A 9,757-nucleotide genomic window follows, 5' to 3' on the forward strand; every position below is an offset into this window, starting at 1 on the left:
ATGAAAGCAGATATGACAGCAAAAGAGACAGACATAATTTCTTTATCTGCACAGGCACAGCATGAAATACAGTGGCAATGCGGATGCTAAAAGGCTTTCTCAGTTTATGGGGGGATAGTTTAGTCTTCAGGCTGATGCAGAAACAATTACTTACCAAGACTGATGATTCTGATATGGGTGCCTGTCCACTAGGAAATGAGGTTGAGAGAGGAGTGTAGGCTTATGACAGCTTATTAGCTGTCACTAATGTCTTGGGCTTTAAACTTATAATTTAAAACAGAAAGGTAACTTCCGTTGCACGTTACTGGTCTGTTCAGCAATTCATTTCCACTGCTAAAACATTTTTTATAAGCAGAATTGTTTTATATGCACAGTATTATTTCAGCTGAATGTAAGACTTCTCAATTTTAACTGAAAAATGCGGCTACTTCCAAAATTCTACAATATTTTTCAGGAAGAATCAGATTCAATAGCGGGTCAAGCATGACACAACATTTTCCAGTAATTTTCTATTATGTGTTTCTATTGGCTTACATCTCTTTTCCATCCATCATCCTCAATGAAAATACTTCAGAATACTATCATGTGGGCTAGACAGATGAATGAATTGGTCATATATGAGACACCTGACACTAAAGTTCCAGTCCTCCAAACTCATGCTTATCAGCTGCTTAAAGCAGTCTTAAGTCCATAGACACAGTTTTGGCCACTGGATTCTCATGACTACATGCTCTTCCTGTGGTATAATCATAGTTCCCACATCAAGAGTACTTCAGTCCTCATATCTAAGTCCCATCAGAGTCTGCTAACAAGGCGTTCCTTTGCTTATTTTGGTTGACACCTCAATCCAGAAAGCAGTTTCAAACTTGCTTAATAAAACAACCTTTTAAAAAGAATAACTGAAAAAGGTTGTTCTCCCTAACCATCAGACACTGTTAATTTTGGGAAGAGATAACAGAAAATGGAGGAAGTTCTATGAGTATGTTCCCAATAGGCCAGTAAGACTGTGAAATCACATGGAGTCTCTCTGGCTTTGTGGTTTACCTTAAAGTGATGGGCACCACTCCTGAATATCTTAGGACTTATCCTAAGGTCCCAGATAATCATATGTGGGCTTTGCACTTCCAAAAGCAAGTTCTCACTGGAAGAAAGGTTTTCCTTTGGAAGAGAAAGTCACATCAGTAAAACAGTGGGGCAATTACCACACCTTTGCTGGGCCTCAGCTGTACGAAAAGTTCAATGATCCCAGTGTTGTAAACTTCCATCACACATCCAACTGGCTTTGTTGATTGGCCTACATTGGCCTTTCAGCTTCAAGCACTGTGGTTTGAAGTTGATGAAAACCCAGGCAAACACCCTAAAGATTAAGACAAGTGCTTTTTCAGTGACTACAGTATTAGTCCTGTAACATTGTGAGGTTTACAAAGATATAATCAACCATTCCATAGTATCAAATATGTGCAATAAATTAGCTGTATCACTACATACCTCCAAAAATCTAGACTAATGAGTGCTTTCCTGTGTTTAATTGGCAGAGTTCACGCTACTGTACTAATCTTGGCAGCTGAGAGATTTGTTGTCATCGAGTTTGGTGTCCTATTTCAGGTATAAACCAAGAAATATACCCTAGAAAGTACACCATTTTTAGCCACTGAGTTTATCACTTTTATTGCCAAGGAAAATATTTTCAAAATTGAAAAACACGCAGGCTTTATTTTCATACTTGCTTAAAAAAAATTTCCATTGCTACACAAACACAAACACACCCATGAGCACAAATCCTCAGTGATGTAATAGCAAAGCTCAGAAGCAAGTCTGAAAGAACTGAGACTTGCTTATGCGAACAAAAAAATGCTAAATTTACAAGCTGTATGGCTGACTGCTGTCTTCCACAGGTGCTAGACACAATTTAGCAATAGAATTTTTTTAATTACTCCATTCAGTTTTTATTTCTGTTTGCTGTTATTTATAGAATATGCCTGTCAGAAGCCTTTGATCCTAATTACTATCTTCTAATTACTTTTACTGAGCTCCTTTAATTTTAAATGGATATCTGTATTTGTGCTTGAGACTAGTGGACTGAAAAGACAACACTGAGGCTATGGTTTGCAACCATCGTGTTTGCCCATATGTGGCATAAGGGAGAATGTGGTCCTGGTTCTGTCAGTAAGAACAGTGGTCTATTACTGTAAGCAGTATGTTTAATCTGAAATGATTTGGAAATAATATTTGAATTAAAAATCACATTCCTTTTGGTGAAGAAGGGAAGTGTACAAAATATTGGGAAAATAAAGTATTTAGTATCATTTTCAATTTTAGAAATGTGATCAATTTTTTGCCTTTCTATAGAGCTGGTGACTTAGTGAGGACAGAGGAGTGAAGATCGAGAAATTCCTTTCTTCCCTCTTCTACGTTCACTGAGTATTTATTCTTTTTTATTAAGTTGTAACCTGAAAATCCAACAATTCCAAATGCATCCTAAGGCAAAACAGCTATTGCCATGTATATAAAAGTAGATGGCTTCAAGAATATTTTGTCTGTGGGTTTCATAAAAATGGATTTCTGGGGACAATTTGATCCCTCTCCAATGGAAAATTTCTGTGGACTTATGAGCCATTTTGAGTTACGAAACTATACCAAAGCTGATTATATTTGTCCAAGGAAAATCTTGACCTACATCATGATTTTCTGTAGGAGAGAACTATGAAGCTGGTTGTGAGAATAACAGCTTATGTAAATCAGTTTCTAACCTCTCACATAAAAGGCTTCTGGGATCTCTACTAGCATTGCACAGATGGTAGGAGAGTAAACAGCACACAGAACAGTGACCTTGAAGCCTGCAAAGAAGACCAAAACCTGCCCCTGGGAGCTCTGAAAAGACTTTCCTTGACACAGATGTCTATGTATTCCCAGGTATGCCCATAAAATTATTTCTGCAGAATGAAGACCATAACCCCCTTCCCTAAATAGTTATAGCCTAATAGCAAAGGTAACACAACTACTAAGAATTAGAAACAACAGCTAATGATAGCTGTGGGCCACAGAAAAAGTCACACCATACTGAAGCTTCTAAGAAAGTCACAGAACCACCAGTGAAAGTGGAATGAGTAAGGAACATATCAATTAAAACAAAACAAAACAAAACAAAACAAAACCAAAACTAAAAACCTCAAAAAACCCCAAATGTCCATCATAAGTACCACAGCATGGACTGGAGAAATCACTGTTTCACAGAAGCTTATGGCTACAGAAATTCAGAGTTTCATTCTGTCCTTCCATTCACCAGTCTGGTCATCTTTGACACAAGTTATGCATAAAGCAGCTTTTTCACAAGCTCTTTGAGAAGGCAGAGACATGCAGTCTCTTTCCCTATGACCTTACACAACGATGTCCTAAAAATGCTTCCTGTGAACAGAGCTGTTACCTCTGATGGTTCCTCGGGAAATGAAATGTCTCACACTCTAGACTCTGGGAAACAGAAGGATGTATTGTCATATATATATATATATATATATATATATATATATATATACATGATTAGTTTCTATCTACAGGAAAACAAGATACATTTTGACTTAGATATGTATGGAATAAAAGGTAACACAATCTTGAGCCTAGCTGAGTGCTGCTTTATCAGCTTCTGAGAAAAAGACATTTTTTTAAAGGAAGAACACATTGATGGTAAGTTTAGGACAGTGTAATTTTTTTTTCTTTTTTTAAGATAATCTCTGCCTTCCTATGAAATTTATAATGATAGCACTGGACTAAGGGATAATGAGCCTAATATGAAAAAATAGAGAGCACACTGAAAAACAGCTGCTTGAGCTTACTTAAAACTATGTATACAATCAAAAAATGGTAACAATTTATCTGTCTATAGCATGTCAGATAATTTCTAGGTCAAAACCAAAATGAAAGACTGGAATTTCTACTACAGCAAAATTCTTCATTATGTTCCACTGTAACATGGTAATTTTTGGAAGTATTATTGCACAGAATAAATATTCTCCTATCTATCAGGGCTTCAAACTCATCAGTGAAGAGGCCTGACGCAATGCCAAATGGAAGCAATGGAAAACCTAGGACAGACTTGAGTGAGACCTAATACAGTCCTTGGAGGAGGAAGCCTGTTGTCAATAAAGTTACTTCCTTATGGTATGGCTTTCCTTGTGTGGATGCGTATTTCTACAATTAAAACTGTTTTCATAAGGACAGTACGTTAACTGCTGCGGCCTTAATGAAGCAGACAAACTGAAGGTCCTACATTACCTTCTTTGCTCCACAGCAAAAGTATGGTTGCTACATCTCAAGTAATCTACTCACAATTATTTGCTGAAGGGCTTTTAGTAACATTTTTGAAAGAAACAGGGAGGAGAGACAACAAATATTAGAATGAAAATCAAAGAATCATAGAATAGTTTGGGTTGGAATGGATCTTTAAAATGTCATCTAGCCAAGCCCCCATGCAGTGAGCAGGGACATCTTTAGCTACATCAGGTTGCTCAGAGCCCCGTCCAATCTGACCTTGAATGTTTCCAGGGATGGGGCTTCTACCACCTCTCTGGGCAGCCTGTGCCAGTGTTTTACCACCCTCATTGTAAAAAACCTCTTCCTTAGATCTAGCCTAAATCTGCCCTCTTTTACTTTAAAACCATTACTCCTTGTCCCATCACGGTAGGCCCTAAAAAGATTGCCCCACCTTTCTTACAGGCCCCCTTTAAGTACTGGAAGTCTGCAGTAAGGTCTCCCTGGAGCCTTCTCTTCTCCAGGCTGAACAACCCCAACTCTCTCAGCCTGTCCTCACAGGGGAGTTGTTCCAGTCCTCTGATCATTTTTGTGGCCCTCCTCTGGACCTGCTCCAACAGGTCCATGTCCTTCTTGTGTTGAGGGCTCCATAGCTGGACACATGTAGCATTTAAATATCAAACTAGGATATTGAGGAGAAAGTTAGCAAAAACAATGCAAACCTTGCTAGTGTTTCCTACAGGACAGATATCAGAACAGTTCAAGGTCCTTAATTTCATACACTGAAATAATTTTAGGTTCTTTCTTTCTGAAATTATACTTGTCCCACAATCCAGTTGGTATCATCAGTTTGGTACTCGTGCAGTGGAAAGGAATTGATGACACAGGAGGATCCTTGCCCAACCCAAACGAGTCTATGTAATCAATTTTTTAGCTAACACAGATTTTCCTGCCTCTCTGGTAATCCTTGTTATGCAGGATATGTTTTTTTCTTAAGGAAAGAGATATTCTTTATATTTAAAAAACACAACTCTTTGAATGCAAATAAAATGACTAATGCTTCTTTAAGCTCATAGTGGTTCCATGCAGTAACTTAAATGAGAGGCTATTAGTTCATCTGTGACTGAAAACCAAAACCAGATGGATTAGCTTGTTAGAGTTCTCACAAAATACAGCTATGAGTTATGGTCATGGTGGGGAATACATTTCTTTTTCAGTTGCCTTCTTTTAAGCTTCTCTTTCAGCTGTTTCACTATACTAGGCTTTTAGAAAATTGTTGCATCTAATCTCTTCTAAAAAGTCTTATTGAGTAAGAAGGAAGGAGCAGATGTTATTTCAAATGTAAAAATGTAGCTAAAAGATGAAACACAAGTTTGCTAGGGACAATTCATAAATCCTGTATGTTCTACCACTCTCTCTTCTGTCAAAGAGAAGCCAAATTTTAAATACAGTTACAACAACAGGAAAAAGAGATATCGGTCTCCTTTTAAAAGCATTTTCTTCTTTTTGAGTTTTTGAATGAAATTAGCACTAAGGAATTAACGTGATGGTGCCTGCTATTCATTGTTCTCTGTGTGTACATGAGCATGCCTAGTGAAACAAACTTGTCAAAGGAATTTGGCATAAAGGTACCAACAGTGTGAATCGTAAGGGATTTTATCAGGAAACAGGCAGCTAGATATCCAGCTTGGTCAGGACAGTACAATTGTATGCATGCCAAGAAGCACAACTCCATACGCATAAGGAAATTTTAACAGGAAAATGACACATATTGCATTTCAACTCATATAATGCACTTCCTTGGTTGTAAAGAGCTCCTGCTCCGAGACTTCTGGCAGCAGCAGTGTGTTCTGTTCATCCTGGAGTCAGTGGCAAGGCCTCCGCTGCTGTCAGTGAGGGAATGGATTTGTTGGCTCATTCAGCATGTTTTAAGAACACTCTAGCCACTCTCAAATTTCTCTGAATCTGACAAGCACTGTGAATGCTCAGTTGCTGACAGAAATGCCTGAAAAGGTTCATCGGGACTCATCATACCATACCTGTCCACTATACAACATGCCTCAACTGTAACTGTTAGGGTAACTGTCGTGCCTCAACCCTCAGCTGTAAGGGTAATTGCTGTGCCTGTTTGGCCTTTGCTTGGTCTACTGGGACTACCAAGCAGTGTCCCACTACAGAACTCTAGAGCGAACAAGCTGAACCAAAGTGCATTTATTGTATTACAAAATATGAGTTTGGGATACACAATCTAGTACCAACTTAATTGGTTTTATTGAGGATGTAGATACCTATCTACAGGACTGAGATACCAAACAGCCATTGGATGAGAGTAAGTTTTGACTCTGACTAGCTTCACTTTTATTTAAAAGGAAATAAAGCAGTCCAGATAGTATCAGTTTGGAGGGCTATTCAGTCTCCCAAGCTGCTACCTTTATTACACATAGCTGAGCTGATACCCATCAAAACCCATGGAAAGACTATTGGTGTCTTCAGTGAAAGATGAAATAAATCCATTTCGAGTTCTCAACTGAAATTAGCCACAATCTATGTGATTCCTGTCAGCTAACTTCAAGGACAAAATTCAGCTCTAATATCAGTGCAGACTGTGATTTTTAACACTTTAAGGTATTCAAATATCTTCACAGGGCTGCCAAGTACAACAGGGCATATGACAGAGCTCTGCCTTTCTGGAATGTCTGCGCCCTTTTGCAGACCAGATGGGAAACCCTGGAGTAGGTCAAACGGCAGTAGATCCATATGTGTGTAACTGAACTGAGTCCTAGCTGCAACATAAATGTCTACATGTAACTCAGGTGTCCAGGCTAATCTTAATATCAACAGAGTTAATATATCAGTAAAATATAGAAAATAATTTGTCTGATCCAGAAGTAGTCATCCACTTTTGATCAAATGAATTGGACCTTAAAACTCCATTGATGATATTCATCAAATGAACTAAACATTCTGCTCTTCTATAACCCGAAGTCCGTAACAGTAAAAATAACTAGAGCCTTTGTTTTGTGGCTGACCACTGACAATGTGCTGAAGTTTTCCTTTCTGAGCCAGTGCCTCCAGATTATATGTAAGGATTTTCTTTTCTCAGAGAACTGTCATGGTTCTCCAGCTCATACCTCCACTTCTATATCTCCACCAAACTGAGTAAAGCTCTCTCAGTTTAAGCATAGACAGATATCTAAGAGGGAGCTGTCAAATTCAAGAGACAGACTTTTTAATAAGATGTCTAAGTTCCCTATACATTTTGTCTTTTCACTAGCAAGAACTCATTTGTGCCTTGAAAGCTGTATTCGTACTGTGCAACTCGCACACTGATAAATGTTAGCCTGCCTGTATAATAAAGAACCTAGTTATCTGCTATTGATTTAAAGGTTTCTTAAATTATAAGGCACTTTCTTCAAGTCAACCACTATACAAACTTAGGTTATGATCTCTCTAGATCTTTTAAAGCAATGCAGGCTCAGAGTGGCTAAAATCTGAATGGAAGCTGTAATCTCAAAGAACTTCCAGGTGCTGCAGTGAAACAGCGGTAGTGATTTAGAAGATCGCAGAATCATAGAATGGTTTGGGTTGGGAGGGACCTCAAAGATCATCTAGTATCAACCTCCCTGTCATGACAGGGACACCTCCCACTAGACCGGGTTGCTCAAGGCTCCATCCAACCTGGTCTTGAACACTTCCAGGGACGAAGCATCCACAACTTCCTTAGAGAACGTGTTCCCGTGTCTCACCACCCTCAGGGTGAAGAACTTCTTCCTTGTATGTAGTCTAAACCTGCCCTCTCCCAGCTTCCAACCATTACCCCTTGTCCTATCACTACCTGCCCTTGTAAAAAGTCCAGCCTTCTTGTAGGCCTCCTTCAGGTACCGGAAGGCCGTTATAAGGTCTCCCTGGAGCCTTCTCTTTTCCAGGCTGAACAACCCCAACTCTCTCAGCCTGTCCTCATAGGAAAGGTGTTCCAACCCTCTGATCATCTTGGTAGCCCTCCTCTGGACTCACTCCAACAGCTCCACATCTTTCTTGAGTTGGGGGCTCCAGAGCTGGATGCAGCACTGCAGGTGGGGTCTCACGAGGGCAGAGTAGAGGGGTAGAATCACCTCCCTCGACCTGCTGGCCACATATCTTTTGATGCGGCCCAGGATGCGATTGGCTTTCTGGACTGCAAGCGCACACTGTTGGCTCATGTTCATCCTATCAATCATCCACCAGCACGCCCAAGTTGTCCTCTCCAGGATTGCTCTCAATCCACTCTTTGCCCAGCCTGTATCTGTGCTTGAGATTGCCTCGACCCAGGTGCAGGACCTTGCACTTGGCCTTGTTGAACTTCATAAGGTTGGTCTGGGCCCACCTCTTCAGCCTGTCAAGGTCCCTCTGGATGACATCCCTTCCCTCCAGTGTGATGACCTCACCACACAACTTGGTGTATCTGGAAAACTTGCTGAGGGTGCACTCAATGCCACTGTCCATGTCGCAGACAAAGATGTTAAATAGCACCAGTCCCAGTACCGATCCCTGAGATCACACAGAATTACAGAATGTTATCAGTCTTCCCTCCAAATCACCATCAAACCAGTGCCCGATGAGCTTCAAAGAGGCACTGTACTGCTGAGAAAGATAAACCTGACTCTTGGAGACTTGTGGTCAATTAAAGATCTTGCAGAACATTTCACATGGGGAAAGACACTAACCTCAGTGTCCTGGGCAGATTATAGAGTACTAGTAAAAGCAAGTCTAGAACATTTTGAGTCTAGTTTTGCATTCCTCACTCTGAGTTGGGTGCCAGGATCTCTCCTGGGAATTCAAATGAGTTCTATCACCTAAAAGCTGCCACAGATTTGGCCCTAGAATCAGTCACCTTCTATATCTGCTGTCAGCTGTGCATTGGGAAATTCACTAGAAGCAGATGGGCTTTTGTTCTGGTTTGGTTTTGATGCTGTCAGGTGTGTGGGAGTTATTTGAACTCCAAAGACAAGTGAAAATCAAAAAGCAATGTAAATCCCAAGTGATTCTGTCCACAAGCAGGTGTTTTTAGACCATTGTGATTAAAAAGCATCAATTACAATAGAAAAAGATTGTTGGCACTTACTGCATTTCAAGAAAAAAACATTACAAAAATTGGGAAAAAAACATTTAATGTTGCTAAATCATATTTACTTACTAAATATTGATACCAGATGAGTTGCCATTTGTTTACAAAAACATTTCAACATGATAAATTCTTCCATCTAAATGTTTTGTGAAGCATATTGTAAGATGTGGAAGAAGAGAAAAAAAAAAAGGGAGGACAGGTTGGTTTATACACGAACAAGCAAAACTTTTGAAAATATCTTGAGTATGATACGAAGGGACAACTATTGTGACAATTCAGTGGGTTGGTTATACCCTGGGAACTAGATACAACAGAAAAACATGAATGATTAGTTTGGCAAACTAAAATTTTGAGGTGCTTGCACTAAGTGTCTGAGATACCAGTGTGAATTTGCACTGAAAGTGTCCC

This window comes from Leptosomus discolor, chromosome 4, assembly GCF_034619465.1.
Source record: "Leptosomus discolor isolate bLepDis1 chromosome 4, bLepDis1.hap2, whole genome shotgun sequence".
Classification (NCBI taxonomy): Eukaryota; Metazoa; Chordata; class Aves; order Leptosomiformes; family Leptosomidae; genus Leptosomus; species Leptosomus discolor.